We start from the raw sequence: 20,269 nt of genomic DNA on the forward strand, positions 1-20,269 counted from the left end.
CATTCATTTGTTTATGGACCTTTTTTTTGCTTCCATGTCTTGGCTATTTCAATATTGTTGCAGTGCATATTTGCCTGCATCTGTCTTTCCGATTTTGGTGGTTTTATATTATAGGCCCAAAAGGTGCCCTGCCGCATCATATGTTAACTCAATTTTTACCTTTTCAAGCAGCTCCATTCAGTTTTCGTTAGTGCTCTTACCACTTTACATCCCACCGGCACCAAGAAGGTACACAGTTCTCTAAAACCCCTTCAGCATTTATAGTTTGTAGACTTTTTGCTGCTGGTCATGACTGGTGTGAGCTGAAACCTTATTGAATTTGAATTTGCATATGGCTAATAATTTCCTTTACTGAGCTTTAGGCATGCCCTTTTTTTCTTTTCCTTTTTTTTTAAAGAGTGAGTACAACCTCCCTCCTCTTATTGACTTCTTGAAAACTTTCTCATGTGCTGAATTTTCTTGCCTATTCCCTACCCCAGGGCATTTTTTGAGGGCCTGTGTCATTTACAGCCCTGCAGTCCTTGTGAGTCTATAAGCAACCATTGGCACTGGGTTTAAAGCTGCTGTTGTGGGAAATAGCCACAAGGCAGCAGCATTATTACGTTCTCAACACTTGTTACTAGGGCAGCAGAGTCTTCCTGGAGGTAGTGTTCCGAGGTTGTAAACTAGAGTGGAATGTGCTGGGACAAGCCCCCAGAAGTTTATATCTCCTTACTTATGTTTGTTTTTTAAATTTATTTTCTACTTCTTATCGGAGTAAATTTGATTAGAGTGTTTTGATTGTCTGGCTGTACAGAATCTGCTCAATGATTCATACATATGTCTGTTCATCTTCGGAACCTGTTACCATGTATGTGATTACAGAATGTATATTTTGAAGGGATTGGTGATTATATAATTCATATCATTTATATGTTATATGTTTATGTACATTTAACTTACATTAGTATATTCATATTAACCCCATAGTCCTAATTTACCCATCCCCCCACCTTTCATTTTGGCTAACCATTAGTTTATTTGATAAGTCTGTGAGTGTCTTTTTCTGTGGAAATATGTTCATTGGTAGCAATCTTAGGATAACATGTATAAATGATATCATAGGACATTTGTCATACCCTTTTGACTTACTTATCGTTATATGATTATTTCTAGGCTCAACTGTAGTCCTGAAAACGGCATTGTTCATCTTTTTCCCGAGGCCACTATTCCATTCTGTCCATATACCACTTCTTCTTTTTCCCGTCATCTGTTTATGGACCTTTTTTTGCTTCCATGTCTTGGCTCTTTCAATATTGCTGCAGCGCACATTTGCCTGCCTCTGTCTTTCCGATTCTGGTGGTCTTAGGTTATAGGCCCAAAAGGTGCCCTGCCGCATCATATGGTAGCTCAATTTTTACCTTTTCAAGCACAGCTCCATTCAGTTTGCGTTAGTGCTGTTGCCACTTTACATCCCACCAGCAGCCAGAAGGTACACAGTTCTCTAAAACCCCCTCAGCATTTATCGTTTGTAGACTTTTTGCTGATGGTTATGACTGGTGTGAACTGAAACCTTTTTGAATTTGAATTTGCTTGTGGCTTATAATTCCTTATACTGAGCTTTAGGCATGTCCTTTTTTTTCTTTTCCTTTTTTTTTAAAGAGTGAGTACAACTTCCCTCCTCTTATTGACTTCTTGAAAAATTTCTCATATGTTGAATTTTCTTGCCTATTGCCTACGCCAGGGCATGTTTTGAGGGCCTGTGTCATTTAGAGCCCTGCAGTCCTTGTGACTATATAAGCAACCATTGGCACTGGGTTTAAAGCTGCTGTTGTGGGAAACAGCCACAAGGCGGCAGCATTATTACGTTCTCAACTCTTGTTACTAGGGCAACTGAGTCTTCCTGGAGGCAGTTTTCCAAGGTTGTAAATTAGAGTGGAATGTGCTGGGACAAGCCCCAGAAGTTTATGTCTCCTTACTTATGTTTGTTTTTTAAACTTAATTTATACTTCTTGTCGGAGTAAATTTGATTAGAGTGTTTTGATTGTCTGGCTGTACAGAATCTGCTCAATGATTCATACATACGTCTGTTCATCTTCGGATACTGTTACCATGTATGTGATCACAAAATATATATTTTCAAGGTATTGGTGATTATATAATTCATATAGTTTATCTGTTATATGTTTATATACATTTAACATACATTAGTATATGTATGTTAACCCCATAGTCCTAATTTACCCATCCTCCCACCTTTCATTTTGGCTAACCATTAGTTTCTTTGGTAAGTCTGTGAGTGTGTTTTTCTGTGGAAATATGTTCATTGGTAGCAATCTTAGGATAACATGTATAAATGATATCATAGGATGTTTGTCATACCCTTTTCACTTACTTAACCTTATATGATTATTTCTAGGCTCAACTGTAGTCCTGAAAACGGCATTGTTCATTTTTTTCGCGAGGCTACTATTACATTTGGTACGTATACCACTTCGTCTTTGTCCATTCATCTGTTTATGAACCTATTTTCTGCTTCCATGTCTTGGCTATTTCAATATTGCTGCAGTGCACATTGGCCTGCCTGTGTTTTTCAGATTCTGGTGGTCTTAGGTTATAGGCCCAAAAGGTGCCATGCCGCATCATATGGTAGCTCAATTTTTACCTTTTCAAGCATCTCCATTCAGTTTGCATTAGTGTTGTTACCACGTTACATCCCAGCAGCAGCTTGAAGGTACACAGTTCTCTAAAACCCCTTCAGCATTTATCGTTTGTAGACTTTTTGCTGATGGTTATGACTGGTGTGAGCTGAAACCTTTTTGAATTTGAATTTGCATGTGGCTAATAATTCCTTATACTGAGCTTTAGGCATGTCCTTTTTTTGTTTTCCTTTTTTTTAAAGAGTGAGTACAACTTGCCTCCTCTTATTGACTTCTTGAAAAATTTCTCATGTGTTGAATTTTCTTGCCTATTCCCTACCCCAGGGCATTTCTTGAGGGCCTGTGTCATTTACAGCCCTGCAGTCCTTGTGACTATGTAGGCAACCATTGGCACTGGGTTTAAAGCTGCTGCTGTGGGAAACAGCCACATGGCGGCAGCATTATTACGTCCTCAACTCTTGTTAATGGGGCAAAAGACTCTTCCTGGAGGTAGTGTTCCAAGGTTGGAAATTAGAGTGGAATGTGCTGGGACAAGCCCCCAGAAGTTTATCTCTCCTTACTTATGTTTGTTTTTTAAATTTAATTTCTATTTCTTATCGGAGTAAATCTGATTAGAGTGTTTTGATTTTCTGGCTGTACAGAATCTGCTCATTGATTCATATTTATGTTTCTTCATCTTCGGATCCTGTTACCATGTATGTGATTACAGAATATATATTTTAAAGGTATTCGTGATTATATAATTCATATACTTTATATGTTATATGTTTATATACATTTAACATACATTAGTATATGTATATTAACCCCATAGTCCTAATTTACCCATCCTCCCACCTTTCATTTTGGCTAACCATTAGTTTATTTGATAAGTCTGTGAGTGTCTTTTTCTGTGGAAATATGTTCATTGGTAGCAATTTTACGATAACATATATAAATGATATCATAGGATATTTGTCATACCCTTTTCACTTACTTAACGTTATATGATTATTTCTAGGCTCAACTGTAGTCCTGAAAATGGCATTGTTCATTTTTTTCACGAGCCTACTATTCCATTCTGTCCATATACCACTTCGTCTTTGTCCATACATCTGTTTATGGACCTTTTTTTTTCCTTCCATGTCTTGGCTATTTCAATGTTGCTGCAGTGCACATTTGCCTGCCTCTGTCTTTCCGATTCTGGTGGTCTTAGGTTATAGGCCCAAAAGGTGCCCTGCCGCATCATATGGTAGCTCAATTTTTACCTTTTCAAGCAGCTCCATTCAGTTTGTGTTAGTGCTGTTGCCACTTTACATCCCACCAGCAACTAGAAGGTACACAGTTCTCTAAAACCCCTTCAGCATTTATAGTTTGTAGACTTTTTGCTGATGGTCATGACTCTTGTGAGCTTAAACCTTTTTGAATTTGAATATGTATGTGGCTAATAATTCCTTATACTGAGCTTTAGGCATGTCCTTTTTTTTGTTTTCCTTTTTTTTAAAGAGTGAGTACAACTTCCCTCCTCTTATTGACTTCTTGAAAAATTTCTCATGTGTTGAATTTTCTTGCCTATTCCCTACCCCAGGGCATGTTTTGTGGGCCTGTGTCATTTACAGCCCTGCAGTCCTTGTGACTATATAACCAACCATTGGCACTGGGTTTAAAGCTGCTGTTGTGGGAAAGAGCCACAAGACGGCAGCATTATTACATTCTCAACTCTTGTTATTAGGGCAACAGAGTCTTCCTGGAGGTAGTGTTCCCAGGTTGTAAATTAGAGAGGAATGTCCTGGGACAAGCCCCCAGAAGTTTATGTCTCCTTACTTATGTTTGTTTTTTAAATTTAATTTCTATTTCTTATCGGAGTAAATTTGATTAGAGTGTTTTGATTGTCTGGCTGTACAGAATCTGCTCAATGATTCATACATACGTCTGTTCATCTTCGGATACTGTTACCATGTATGTGATCACAAAATGTATATTTTGAAGGTATTGGTGATGATATAATTCATGTAATTTATATGTTATATGTTTATATACATTTAACATACATTAGTATATGTATGTTAACCCCATAGTCCTAATTTACCCATCCTCCCACCTTTCATTTTGGCTAACCATTAGTTTATTTGATAAGTCTGTGAGTGTCTTTTTCTGTGGAAATATGTTCATTGGTAGCAATCTTAGGATAACATGTATAAATGATATCATAGGCTGTTTGTCATACCCTTTTCACTTACTTAACCTTATATGATTATTTCAAGGCTCAACTGTAGTCCAGAAAACGGCATTGTTCATTTTTTTCCCGAGCTTACTATTCCATTCAGTCCATATACCACTTCTTCTTTTTCCATTCATATGTTTATGGACCTTTTTTTTTGCTTTCATGTCTTGGCTATTTCAATATTACTGCAGTGCACATTTGCCTGCCTCTGTCTTTCCGATCCTGGTGGTCTTCGTTTATAGGCTCAAAGGTGCCCTGCCGCATCATATGGTAGCTCAATTTTTACCTTGTAAAGCAGCTCCATTCAGTTCTTGTTAGTGCTTTTACCTCTTTACATCCCACCAGCAGCTAGTAGGTATGAGTTGTCTAAAACCCATTCAGCATTTATAGTTTGTAGACTTTTTGCTAATGGCCATTTGACTGGTGTGAGCTGAAACCTTTTTGGAGGTTGGAAACGCATGTGGCTAATAATTCCTTATACTGAGCTTTAACCATATCCTTTTTCTTCGTTTCCTTTTTTTGTTAAAGAGTAGGTACAACTTCCCTCCTCTCTTGACTTCTTGAAAAATTTCTCATGTGTTGAATTTTCCTGCCTATTCCCTACCCCAGGGCATTTTTTGAGGGCAGGTGTCATTTAGAGCCCTGCATTCCTTGGGACTATTAAGCAACCATTAGCAGTGGGTTTAAAGCTGCTCTTGTGCGAAACAGCCACAAGGCGGCAGCATTATTACGTTCTCAACTCTTGTTACTTGGGCAAAAGAGTCTTCCTGGAGGTAGGGTTCCGAGGTTGTAAATTAGAGTGGAATGTGCAGGGACAAGCCCCCAGAAGTTTATGTCTCCTTACTTATGTTTGTTTTTTAAATTTAGTTTCTATTTCTTTTTTTTTTTTTTTTTTTTTTAAATTTTTATTATTTATTTATTATGTTTATTTTTGGCTGTGTTGGGTCTTCGTTTCTGTGCGAGGGCTTTCTCCAGTTGCGGCGAGTGGGGGCCACTCTTCATCGCAGTGCGCGGGCCTCTCACTATCGCGGCCTCTCTTGTTGCGGAGCAGAGGCTCCAGACGCTCAGGCTCAGTAGTTGTGGCTCACGGGCCCAGTTGCTCCGCGGCATGTGGGATCTTCCCAGACCAGGGCTCGAACCCGTGTCCCCTGCATTGGCAGGCAGATTCTCAACCACTGCGCCACCAGGGAAGCCCCTAGTTTCTATTTCTTATCGGAGTAAATTTGATTAGAGTGTGTTGATTGTCTGGCTGTACAGAATCTGCTCAATGATTCATACATACGTCTGTTCACCTTTGGACCCTGTTACCATGTATGTGATTACAGAATGTATATTTTAAAGGTATTGGTGATTATATAATTCATATAATTTATCTGTTATATGTTTATATACATTTAACATACATTAGTATATGTATATTAACCCCATAGTCCTAATTTACCCATCCTCCCACCTTTCCTTTTGGCTAACCATTAGTTTACTTGATAAGTCTGTGAGTGTCTTTTTCTGTGGAAATATGTTCTTTGGTAGCAATCTTAGGATAACATGTATAAATGATATCATAGGATATTTGTCATACCCTTTTGACTTACTTAACCTTATATGATTATTTGTAGGCTCAACTGTAGTCGTGAAAACGGCATTGTTCCTTTTTTTCCCGAGGCTCCTATTCCATTTGGTACGTATACCACTTCATCTTTGTCCATTCATTTGTTTATGGACCTTTTTTTTGCTTCCATGTCTTGGCTATTTCAATATTGTTGCAGTGCATATTTGCCTGCATCTGTCTTTCCGATTTTGGTGGTTTTATATTATAGGCCCAAAAGGTGCCCTGCCGCATCATATGTTAACTCAATTTTTACCTTTTCAAGCAGCTCCATTCAGTTTTCGTTAGTGCTCTTACCACTTTACATCCCACCGGCACCAAGAAGGTACACAGTTCTCTAAAACCCCTTCAGCATTTATAGTTTGTAGACTTTTTGCTGCTGGTCATGACTGGTGTGAGCTGAAACCTTATTGAATTTGAATTTGCATATGGCTAATAATTTCCTTTACTGAGCTTTAGGCATGCCCTTTTTTTCTTTTCCTTTTTTTTTAAAGAGTGAGTACAACCTCCCTCCTCTTATTGACTTCTTGAAAAATTTCTCATGTGTTGAATTTTCTTGCCTATTCCCTACCCCAGGGCATTTTTTGAGGGCCTGTGTCATTTACAGCCCTGCAGTCCTTGTGAGTCTATAAGCAACCATTGGCACTGGGTTTAAAGCTGCTGTTGTGGGAAATAGCCACAAGGCAGCAGCATTATTACGTTCTCAACACTTGTTACTAGGGCAGCAGAGTCTTCCTGGAGGTAGTGTTCCGAGGTTGTAAACTAGAGTGGAATGTGCTGGGACAAGCCCCCAGAAGTTTATATCTCCTTACTTATGTTTGTTTTTTAAATTTATTTTCTACTTCTTATCGGAGTAAATTTGATTAGAGTGTTTTGATTGTCTGGCTGTACAGAATCTGCTCAATGATTCATACATATGTCTGTTCATCTTCGGAACCTGTTACCATGTATGTGATTACAGAATGTATATTTTGAAGGGATTGGTGATTATATAATTCATATCATTTATATGTTATATGTTTATGTACATTTAACTTACATTAGTATATTCATATTAACCCCATAGTCCTAATTTACCCATCCCCCCACCTTTCATTTTGGCTAACCATTAGTTTATTTGATAAGTCTGTGAGTGTCTTTTTCTGTGGAAATATGTTCATTGGTAGCAATCTTAGGATAACATGTATAAATGATATCATAGGACATTTGTCATACCCTTTTGACTTACTTATCGTTATATGATTATTTCTAGGCTCAACTGTAGTCCTGAAAACGGCATTGTTCATCTTTTTCCCGAGGCCACTATTCCATTCTGTCCATATACCACTTCTTCTTTTTCCCGTCATCTGTTTATGGACCTTTTTTTGCTTCCATGTCTTGGCTCTTTCAATATTGCTGCAGCGCACATTTGCCTGCCTCTGTCTTTCCGATTCTGGTGGTCTTAGGTTATAGGCCCAAAAGGTGCCCTGCCGCATCATATGGTAGCTCAATTTTTACCTTTTCAAGCACAGCTCCATTCAGTTTGCGTTAGTGCTGTTGCCACTTTACATCCCACCAGCAGCCAGAAGGTACACAGTTCTCTAAAACCCCCTCAGCATTTATCGTTTGTAGACTTTTTGCTGATGGTTATGACTGGTGTGAACTGAAACCTTTTTGAATTTGAATTTGCTTGTGGCTTATAATTCCTTATACTGAGCTTTAGGCATGTCCTTTTTTTTCTTTTCCTTTTTTTTTAAAGAGTGAGTACAACTTCCCTCCTCTTATTGACTTCTTGAAAAATTTCTCATATGTTGAATTTTCTTGCCTATTGCCTACGCCAGGGCATGTTTTGAGGGCCTGTGTCATTTAGAGCCCTGCAGTCCTTGTGACTATATAAGCAACCATTGGCACTGGGTTTAAAGCTGCTGTTGTGGGAAACAGCCACAAGGCGGCAGCATTATTACGTTCTCAACTCTTGTTACTAGGGCAACTGAGTCTTCCTGGAGGCAGTTTTCCAAGGTTGTAAATTAGAGTGGAATGTGCTGGGACAAGCCCCAGAAGTTTATGTCTCCTTACTTATGTTTGTTTTTTAAACTTAATTTATACTTCTTGTCGGAGTAAATTTGATTAGAGTGTTTTGATTGGCTGTACAGAATCTGCTCAATGATTCATACATACGTCTGTTCATCTTCGGATACTGTTACCATGTATGTGATCACAAAATATATATTTTCAAGGTATTGGTGATTATATAATTCATATAGTTTATCTGTTATATGTTTATATACATTTAACATACATTAGTATATGTATGTTAACCCCATAGTCCTAATTTACCCATCCTCCCACCTTTCATTTTGGCTAACCATTAGTTTCTTTGGTAAGTCTGTGAGTGTGTTTTTCTGTGGAAATATGTTCATTGGTAGCAATCTTAGGATAACATGTATAAATGATATCATAGGATGTTTGTCATACCCTTTTCACTTACTTAACCTTATATGATTATTTCTAGGCTCAACTGTAGTCCTGAAAACGGCATTGTTCATTTTTTTCGCGAGGCTACTATTACATTTGGTACGTATACCACTTCGTCTTTGTCCATTCATCTGTTTATGAACCTATTTTCTGCTTCCATGTCTTGGCTATTTCAATATTGCTGCAGTGCACATTGGCCTGCCTGTGTTTTTCAGATTCTGGTGGTCTTAGGTTATAGGCCCAAAAGGTGCCATGCCGCATCATATGGTAGCTCAATTTTTACCTTTTCAAGCATCTCCATTCAGTTTGCATTAGTGTTGTTACCACGTTACATCCCAGCAGCAGCTTGAAGGTACATAGTTCTCTAAAACCCCTTCAGCATTTATCGTTTGTAGACTTTTTGCTGATGGTTATGACTGGTGTGAGCTGAAACCTTTTTGAATTTGAATTTGCATGTGGCTAATAATTCCTTATACTGAGCTTTAGGCATGTCCTTTTTTTGTTTTCCTTTTTTTTAAAGAGTGAGTACAACTTCCCTCCTCTTATTGACTTCTTGAAAAATTTCTCATGTGTTGAATTTTCTTGCCTATTCCCTACCCCAGGGCATTTCTTGAGGGCCTGTGTCATTTACAGCCCTGCAGTCCTTGTGACTATGTAGGCAACCATTGGCACTGGGTTTAAAGCTGCTGCTGTGGGAAACAGCCACATGGCGGCAGCATTATTACGTCCTCAACTCTTGTTAATGGGGCAAAAGACTCTTCCTGGAGGTAGTGTTCCAAGGTTGGAAATTAGAGTGGAATGTGCTGGGACAAGCCCCCAGAAGTTTATCTCTCCTTACTTATGTTTGTTTTTTAAATTTAATTTCTATTTCTTATCGGAGTAAATCTGATTAGAGTGTTTTGATTTTCTGGCTGTACAGAATCTGCTCATTGATTCATATTTATGTTTCTTCATCTTCGGATCCTGTTACCATGTATGTGATTACAGAATATATATTTTAAAGGTATTCGTGATTATATAATTCATATACTTTATATGTTATATGTTTATATACATTTAACATACATTAGTATATGTATGTTAACCCCATAGTCCTAATTTACCCATCCTCCCACCTTTCATTTTGGCTAACCATTAGTTTATTTGATAAGTCTGTGAGTGTCTTTTTCTGTGGAAATATGTTCATTGGTAGCAATTTTACGATAACATATATAAATGATATCATAGGATATTTGTCATATACCCTTTTCACTTACTACACGTTATATGATTATTTCTAGGCTCAACTGTAGTCCTGAAAACGGCATTGTTCATTTTTTTCACGAGCCTACTATTCCATTCTGTCCATATACCACTTCGTCTTTGTCCATACATCTGTTTATGGACCTTTTTTTTTCCTTCCATGTCTTGGCTATTTCAATGTTGCTGCAGTGCACATTTGCCTGCCTCTGTCTTTCCGATTCTGGTGGTCTTAGGTTATAGGCCCAAAAGGTGCCCTGCCGCATCATATGGTAGCTCAATTTTTACCTTTTCAAGCAGCTCCATTCAGTTTTCGTTAGTGCTGTTACCACTTTACATCCCTCCAGCAGCTAGGAGGTATGAGTTGGCTAAAACCCATTCAGCATTTATAGTTTGTAGACTTTTTGCTTATGGCCATTTGACTGGTGTCAGCTGAAACCTTTTTGGAGGTTGGATACGCATTTGGCTAATAATTCCTTATACTGAGCTTTAGGCATATCCTTTTTCTTCTTTTCCTTTTTTTGTTAAAGTGTGAGTACAACTTCCCTCTTCATATTGACTACTTGAAAACTTTCTCATGTGTTGAATTATCTTTCCTATTCCCTACCCCAGTGCATTTTTGAGGGCAGGTGTTATTTAGAGCCCTGCAGTCCTTGTGACTTTTAAGCAACCATTAGCACTGGGCTTAAAGCTGCTGCTGTGGGAAACAGCCACAAGGCGGCAGCATAATTACGTTCTCAACTCTTGTTACTAGGGCAGAAGAGTCTTCCTCGAGGTAGTGTTCCGAGGTTGTGAATTAGAGTGGGATGTGCTGGGACAAGCCCCCAGAAGTTTATGTCTCCTTACCTATGTTTGTTTTTAAATTTAATTTCTATTTCTTATCGGAGTAAATTTGATTAGAGTGTTTTGATGGTCTGGCTGTACAGAATCTGCTCAATGATTCCTACTAATGTCTGTTCATCTTCAGATCCTGTTACCATGTATGTGATAACAGAATGTATATTTTAAAGGTATTGGTGATTATATAATTTATACAGTTTATATGTTATATGTTTATATACATTTAACATATATTAGTATATGTATGTTAACCCCATAGTCCTAATTTACCAATCCTCCCACCTTTCATTTTGGCTAACCATTAGTTTATTTCATAAGTCTGTGAGTGTCTTTTTCTGTGGAAATATGTTCATTGGTAGCAATCTTAGGATAACATGTATAAATGATATCATAGGATATTTGTCATACCCTTTTGACTTACTTAACCTTATATGATTATTTCTAGGCTCAACTGTAGTCCTGAAAACTGCATTGTTCATTTTTTTCCCGAGGCTACTATTCCATTCTTTCCGTATACCACTTCTTCTTTTTCCATTCACCTGTTTATGGACCTTTTTTTGCTTCCATGTCTTGGCTATTTCAATATTGCTGCAGTGCACATTTGCCTGCCTCTGTGTTTCTGATTCTGGTGGTCTTAGGTTATAGGCCCAAAGGTGCCATGCCGCATCATATGGTAGCTCAATTTTTACCTTTTCAAGCAGCTCCATTCAGTTTGCGTTAGTGCTGTTACGACTTTACATCCCACCAGCAGCTAGAAGGTACACAGTTCTCTAAAACCCCTTCAGCATTTATAGTTTGTAGACTTTTTGCTGATGGTCATGACTGGTGTGAGCTGAAACCTTTTTGAATTTGAATTTGCATGTGGCTAATAATTCCTTATACTGAGCTTTAGGCATGTCCTTTTTTCGTTTTCCTTTTTTTTAAAGAGTGAGTACAACTTCCCTCCTCTTATTGACTTCTTGAAAAATTTCTCATGTGTTGAATTTTCTTGCCTATTCCCTACCCCAGGGCATGTTTTGTGGGCCTGTGTCATTTACAGCCCTGCAGTCCTTGTGACTATATAACCAACCATTGGCACTGGGTTTAAAGCTGCTGTTGTGGGAATGAGCCACAAGACGGCAGCATTATTACATTCTCAACTCTTGTTATTAGGCCAACAGAGTCTTCCTGGAGATAGTGTTCCCAGGTTGTAAATTAGAGAGGAATGTCCTGGGACAAGCCCCCAGAAGTTTATGTCTCCTTACTTATGTTTGTTTTTTAAATTTAATTTCTATTTCTTATCGGAGTAAATTTGATTAGAGTGTTTTGATTGTCTGGCTGTACACAATCCGCTCAATGATTCATACATATGTCTGTTCATCTTCGGATACTGTTACCATGTATGTGATCACAAAATGTATATTTTGAAGGTATTGTTGATGATATAATTCATGTAACTTATATGTTATATGGTTATATACATTTAACATACATTAGTATATGTATGTTATCCCCATAGTCCTAATTTACCCATCCTCCCACCTTTCATTTTGGCTAACCATTAGTTTATTTGATAAGTCTGTGAGTGTGTTTTTCTGTGGAAATATGTTCATTGGTAGCAATCTTAGGATAACATGTATAAATGATATCATAGGCTGTTTGTCATACCCTTTTCACTTACTTAACCTTATATGATTATTTCAAGGCTCACCTGTAGTCCAGAAAACGGCATTGTTCATTTTTTTCCCGAGCTTACTATTCGATTCTGTCCATATACCACTTCTTCTTTTTCCATTCATATGTTTATGGACCTTTTTTTTTGCTTTCATGTCTTGGCTATTTCAATATTACTGCAGTGCACATTTGCCTGCCTCTGTCTTTCCGATCCTGGTGGTCTTCGTTTATAGGCTCAAAGGTGCCCTGCCGCATCATATGGTAGCTCAATTTTTACCTTGTAAAGCAGGTCCACTCAGTTCTTGTTAGTGCTTTTACCACTTTACATCCCACCAGCAGCTAGTAGGTATGAGTTGTCTAAAACCCATTCAGCATTTATAGTTTGTAGACTTTTTGCTAATGGCCATTTGACTGGTGTGAGCTGAAACCTTTTTGGAGGTTGGAAACGCATGTGGCTAATAATTCCTTATACTGAGCTTTAACCATATCCTTTTTCTTCGTTTCCTTTTTTTGTTAAAGAGTAAGTACAACTTCCCTCCTCTCTTGATTTCTTGAAAAATTTCTCATGTGTTGAATTTTCCTGCCTATTCCCTACCCCAGGGCATTTTTTGAGGGCAGGTGTCATTTAGAGCCCTGCATTCCTTGGGACTATTAAGCAACCATTAGCAGTGGGTTTAAAGCTGCTCTTGTGCGAAACAGCCACAAGGCGGCAGCATTATTACGTTCTCAACTCTTGTTACTTGGGCAAAAGAGTCTTCCTGGAGGTAGGGTTCCGAGGTTGTAAATTAGAGTGGAATGTGCAGGGACAAGCCCCGAGAAGTTTATGTCTCCTTACTTATGTTTGTTTTTTAAATTTAGTTTCTATTTCTTATCGGAGTAAATTTGATTAGAGTGTGTTGATTGTCTGGCTGTACAGAATCTGCTCAATGATTCATACTTATGTCTGTTCACCTTCGGACCCTGTTACCATGTATGTGATTACAGAATGTATATTTTGAAGGGATTGGTGATTATATAATTCATATCATTTATATGTTATATGTTTATGTACATTTAACTTACATTAGTATATTCATGTTAACCCCATAGTCCTAATTTACCCATCCCCCCACCTTTCATTTTGGCTAACCATTAGTTTATTTGATAAGTCTGTGAGTGTCTTTTTCTGTGGAAATATGTTCATTGGTAGCAATCTTAGGATAACATGTATAAATGATATCATAGGACATTTGTCATACCCTTTTGACTTACTTATCGTTATATGATTATTTCTAGGCTCAACTGTACTCCTGAAAACGGCATTGTTCATTTTTTTCCCGAGGCTACTATTCCATTCTGTCCATATACCACTTCTTCTTTTTCCCGTCATCTGTTTATGGACCTTTTTTTGCTTCCATGTCTTGGCTCTTTCAGTATTGCTGCAGTGCACATTTGCCTGCCTCTGTCTTTCCGATTCTGGTGGTCTTAGGTTATAGGCCCAAAAGGTGCCCTGCCGCATCATATGGTAGCTCAATTTTTACCTTTTCAAGCACAGCTCCATTCAGTTTGCGTTAGTGCTCTTGCCACTTTACATCCCACCAGCAGCCAGAAGGTACACAGTTCTCTAAAACCCCCTCAGCATTTATCGTTTGTAGACTTTTTGCTGATGGTTATGACTGGTGTGAGCTGAAACCTTTTTGAATTTGAATTTGCATGTGGCTAATAATTCCTTATACTGAGCTTTAGGCATGTCCTTTTTTTGTTTTCCTTTTTTTTAAAGAGTGAGTACAACTTCCCTCCTCTTATTGACTTCTTGAAAAATTTCTCATGTGTTGAATTTTCTTGCCTATTCCCTACCCCAGGGCATTTCTTGAGGGCCTGTGTCATTTACAGCCCTGCAGTCCTTGTGACTATGTAGGCAACCATTGGCACTGGGTTTAAAGCTGCTGCTGTGGGAAACAGCCACATGGCGGCAGCATTATTACGTCCTCAACTCTTGTTAATGGGGCAAAAGACTCTTCCTGGAGGTAGTGTTCCAAGGTTGGAAATTAGAGTGGAATGTGCTGGGACAAGCCCCCAGAAGTTTATCTCTCCTTACTTATGTTTGTTTTTTAAATTTAATTTCTATTTCTTATCGGAGTAAATCTGATTAGAGTGTTTTGATTTTCTGGCTGTACAGAATCTGCTCATTGATTCATATTTATGTTTCTTCATCTTCGGATCCTGTTACCATGTATGTGATTACAGAATATATATTTTAAAGGTATTCGTGATTATATAATTCATATACTTTATATGTTATATGTTTATATACATTTAACATACATTAGTATATGTATGTTAACCCCATAGTCCTAATTTACCCATCCTCCCACCTTTCATTTTGGCTAACCATTAGTTTATTTGATAAGTCTGTGAGTGTCTTTTTCTGTGGAAATATGTTCATTGGTAGCAATTTTACGATAACATATATAAATGATATCATAGGATATTTGTCATACCCTTTTCACTTACTTAACGTTATATGATTATTTCTAGGCTCAACTGTAGTCCTGAAAACGGCATTGTTCATTTTTTTCACGAGCCTACTATTCCATTCTGTCCATATACCACTTCGTCTTTGTCCATACATCTGTTTATGGACCTTTTTTTTTCCTTCCATGTCTTGGCTATTTCAATGTTGCTGCAGTGCACATTTGCCTGCCTCTGTCTTTCCGATTCTGGTGGTCTTAGGTTATAGGCCCAAAAGGTGCCCTGCCGCATCATATGGTAGCTCAATTTTTACCTTTTCAAGCAGCTCCATTCAGTTTGTGTTAGTGCTGTTGCCACTTTACATCCCACCAGCAACTAGAAGGTACACAGTTCTCTAAAACCCCTTCAGCATTTATAGTTTGTAGACTTTTTGCTGATGGTCATGACTCTTGTGAGCTTAAACCTTTTTGAATTTGAATATGTATGTGGCTAATAATTCCTTATACTGAGCTTTAGGCATGTCCTTTTTTTTGTTTTCCTTTTTTTTAAAGAGTGAGTACAACTTCCCTCCTCTTATTGACTTCTTGAAAAATTTCTCATGTGTTGAATTTTCTTGCCTATTCCCTACCCCAGGGCATGTTTTGTGGGCCTGTGTCATTTACAGCCCTGCAGTCCTTGTGACTATATAACCAACCATTGGCACTGGGTTTAAAGCTGCTGTTGTGGGAAAGAGCCACAAGACGGCAGCATTATTACATTCTCAACTCTTGTTATTAGGGCAACAGAGTCTTCCTGGAGGTAGTGTTCCCAGGTTGTAAATTAGAGAGGAATGTCCTGGGACAAGCCCCCAGAAGTTTATGTCTCCTTACTTATGTTTGTTTTTTAAATTTAATTTCTATTTCTTATCGGAGTAAATTTGATTAGAGTGTTTTGATTGTCTGGCTGTACAGAATCTGCTCAATGATTCATACATACGTCTGTTCATCTTCGGATACTGTTACCATGTATGTGATCACAAAATGTATATTTTGAAGGTATTGGTGATGATATAATTCATGTAATTTATATGTTATATGTTTATATACATTTAACATACATTAGTATATGTATGTTAACCCCATAGTCCTAATTTACCCATCCTCCCACCTTTCATTTTGGCTAACCATTAGTTTATTTGATAAGTCTGTGAGTGTCTTTTTCTGTGGAAATATGTTCATTGGTAGCAATCTTAGGATAACATGTATAAATGATATCATAGGCTGTTTGTCATACCCTTTTCACTTACTTAACCTTATATGATTATTTCAAGGCTCAACTGTAGTCCAGAAAACGGCATTGTTCATTTTTTTCCCGAGCTTACTATTCCATTCTGTCCATATACCACTTCTTCTTTTTCCATTCATATGTTTATGGACCTTTTTTTTTGCTTTCATGTCTTGGCTATTTCAATATTACTGCAGTGCACATTTGCCTGCCTCTGTCTTTCCGATCCTGGTGGTCTTCGTTTATAGGCTCAAAGGTGCCCTGCCGCATCATATGGTAGCTCAATTTTTACCTTGTAAAGCAGCTCCATTCAGTTCTTGTTAGTGCTTTTACCACTTTACATCGCACCAGCAGCTAGTAGGTATGAGTTGTCTAAAACCCATTCAGCATTTATAGTTTGTAGACTTTTTGCTAATGGCCATTTGACTGGTGTGAGCTGAAACCTTTTTGGAGGTTGGAAACGCATGTGGCTAATAATTCCTTATACTGAGCTTTAACCATATCCTTTTTCTTCGTTTCCTTTTTTTGTTAAAGAGTAGGTACAACTTCCCTCCTCTCTTGACTTCTTGAAAAATTTCTCATGTGTTGAATTTTCCTGCCTATTCCCTACCCCAGGGCATTTTTTGAGGGCAGGTGTCATTTAGAGCCCTGCATTCCTTGGGACTATTAAGCAACCATTAGCAGTGGGTTTAAAGCTGCTCTTGTGCGAAACAGCCACAAGGCGGCAGCATTATTACGTTCTCAACTCTTGTTACTTGGGCAAAAGAGTCTTCCTGGAGGTAGGGTTCCGAGGTTGTAAATTAGAGTGGAATGTGCAGGGACAAGCCCCCAGAAGTTTATGTCTCCTTACTTATGTTTGTTTTTTAAATTTAGTTTCTATTTCTTATCGGAGTAAATTTGATTAGAGTGTGTTGATTGTCTGGCTGTACAGAATCTGCTCAATGATTCATACTTATGTCTGTTCACCTTTGGACCCTGTTACCATGTATGTGATTACAGAATGTATATTTTAAAGGTATTGGTGATTATATAATTCATATAATTTATCTGTTATATGTTTATATACATTTAACATACATTAGTATATGTATATTAACCCCATAGTCCTAATTTACCCATCCTCCCACCTTTCCTTTTGGCTAACCATTAGTTTACTTGATAAGTCTGTGAGTGTCTTTTTCTGTGGAAATATGTTCATTGGTAGCAATCTTAGGATAACATGTATAAATGATATCATAGGATATTTGTCATACCCTTTTGACTTACTTAACCTTATATGATTATTTGTAGGCTCAACTGTAGTCGTGAAAACGGCATTGTTCCTTTTTTTCCCGAGGCTCCTATTCCATTTGGTACGTATACCACTTCATCTTTGTCCATTCATTTGTTTATGGACCTTTTTTTTGCTTCCATGTCTTGGCTATTTCAATATTGCTGCAGTGCATATTTGCCTGCATCTGTCTTTCCGATTTTGGTGGTTTTATATTATAGGCCCAAAAGGTGCCCTGCCGCATCATATGTTAACTCAATTTTTACCTTTTCAAGCAGCTCCATTCAGTTTTCGTTAGTGCTCTTACCACTTTACATCCCACCGGCACCAAGAAGGTACACAGTTCTCTAAAACCCCTTCAGCATTTATAGTTTGTAGACTTTTTGCTGCTGGTCATGACTGGTGTGAGCTGAAACCTTATTGAATTTGAATTTGCATATGGCTAATAATTTCCTTTACTGAGCTTTAGGCATGCCCTTTTTTTCTTTTCCTTTTTTTTTAAAGAGTGAGTACAACCTCCCTCCTCTTATTGACTTCTTGAAAAATTTCTCATGTGTTGAATTTTCTTGCCTATTCCTTACCCCAGGGCATTTTTTGAGGGCCTGTGTCATTTACAGCCCTGCAGTTCTTGTGAGTCTATAAGCAACCATTGGCACTGGGTTTAAAGCTGCTGTTGTGGGAAATAGCCACAAGGCAGCAGCATTATTACGTTCTCAACACTTGTTACTAGGGCAGCAGAGTCTTCCTGGAGGTAGTGTTCCGAGGTTGTAAACTAGAGTGGAATGTGCTGGGACAAGCCCCCAGAAGTTTATATCTCCTTACTTATGTTTGTTTTTTAAATTTATTTTCTACTTCTTATCGGAGTAAATTTGATTAGAGTGTTTTGATTGTCTGGCTGTACAGAATCTGCTCAATGATTCATACATATGTCTGTTCATCTTCGGAACCTGTTACCATGTATGTGATTACAGAATGTATATTTTGAAGGGATTGGTGATTATATAATTCATATCATTTATATGTTATATGTTTATGTACATTTAACTTACATTAGTATATTCATGTTAACCCCATAGTCCTAATTTACCCATCCCCCCACCTTTCATTTTGGCTAACCATTAGTTTATTTGATAAGTCTGTGAGTGTCTTTTTCTGTGGAAATATGTTCATTGGTAGCAATCTTAGGATAACATGTATAAATGATATCATAGGACATTTGTCATACCCTTTTGACTTACTTATCGTTATATGATTATTTCTAGGCTCAACTGTAGTCCTGAAAACGGCATTGTTCATTTTTTTCCCGAGGCTACTATTCCATTCTGTCCATATACCACTTCTTCTTTTTCCCGTCATCTGTTTATGGACCTTTTTTTGCTTCCATGTCTTGGCTCTTTCAATATTGCTGCAGTGCACATTTGCCTGCCTCTGTCTTTCCGATTCTGGTGGTCTTAGGTTATAGGCCCAAAAGGTGCCCTGCCGCATCATATGGTAGCTCAATTTTTACCTTTTCAAGCACAGCTCCATTCAGTTTGCGTTAGTGCTGTTGCCACTTTACATCCCACCAGCAGCCAGAAGGTACACAGTTCTCTAAAACCCCCTCAGCATTTATCGTTTGTAGACTTTTTGCTGATGGTTATGACTGGTGTGAACTGAAACCTTTTTGAATTTGAATTTGCTTGTGGCTTATAATTCCTTATACTGAGCTTTAGGCATGTCCTTTTTTTTCTTTTCCTTTTTTTTTAAAGAGTGAGTACAACTTCCCTCCTCTTATTGACTTCTTGAAAAATTTCTCATATGTTGAATTTTCTTGCCTATTGCCTACGCCAGGGCATGTTTTGAGGGCCTGTGTCATTTAGAGCCCTGCAGTCCTTGTGACTATATAAGCAACCATTGGCACTGGGTTTAAAGCTGCTGTTGTGGGAAACAGCCACAAGGCGGCAGCATTATTACGTTCTCAACTCTTGTTACTAGGTCAACTGAGTCTTCCTGGAGGCAGTTTTCCAAGGTTGTAAATTAGAGTGGAATGTGCTGGGACAAGCCCCAGAAGTTTATGTCTCCTTACTTATGTTTGTGTTTTAAACTTAATTTATACTTCTTGTCGGAGTAAATTTGATTAGAGTGTGTTGATTGTCTGGCTGTACAGAATCTGCTCAATGATTCATACTTATGTCTGTTCACCTTCGGACCCTGTTACCATGTATGTGATCACAGAATGTATATTTTAAAGGTATTGGTGATTATATAATTCATATAGTTTATCTGTTATATGTTTATATACATTTAACATACATTAGTATATGTATGTTAACCCCATAGTCCTAATTTACCCATCCTCCCACCTTTCATTTTGGCTAACCATTAGTTTCTTTGGTAAGTCTGTGAGTGTGTTTTTCTGTGGAAATATGTTCATTGGTAGCAATCTTAGGATAACATGTATAAATGATATCATAGGATGTTTGTCATACCCTTTTCACTTACTTAACCTTATATGATTATTTCTAGGCTCAACTGTAGTCCTGAAAACGGCATTGTTCATTTTTTTCGCGAGGCTACTATTACATTTGGTACGTATACCACTTCGTCTTTGTCCATTCATCTGTTTATGGACCTATTTTCTGCTTCCATGTCTTGGCTATTTCAATATTGCT

This window comes from Balaenoptera physalus (genome assembly GCF_965194825.1).
Source record: "Balaenoptera physalus genome assembly, chromosome: 1".
Taxonomy (NCBI): Eukaryota; Metazoa; Chordata; class Mammalia; order Artiodactyla; family Balaenopteridae; genus Balaenoptera; species Balaenoptera physalus.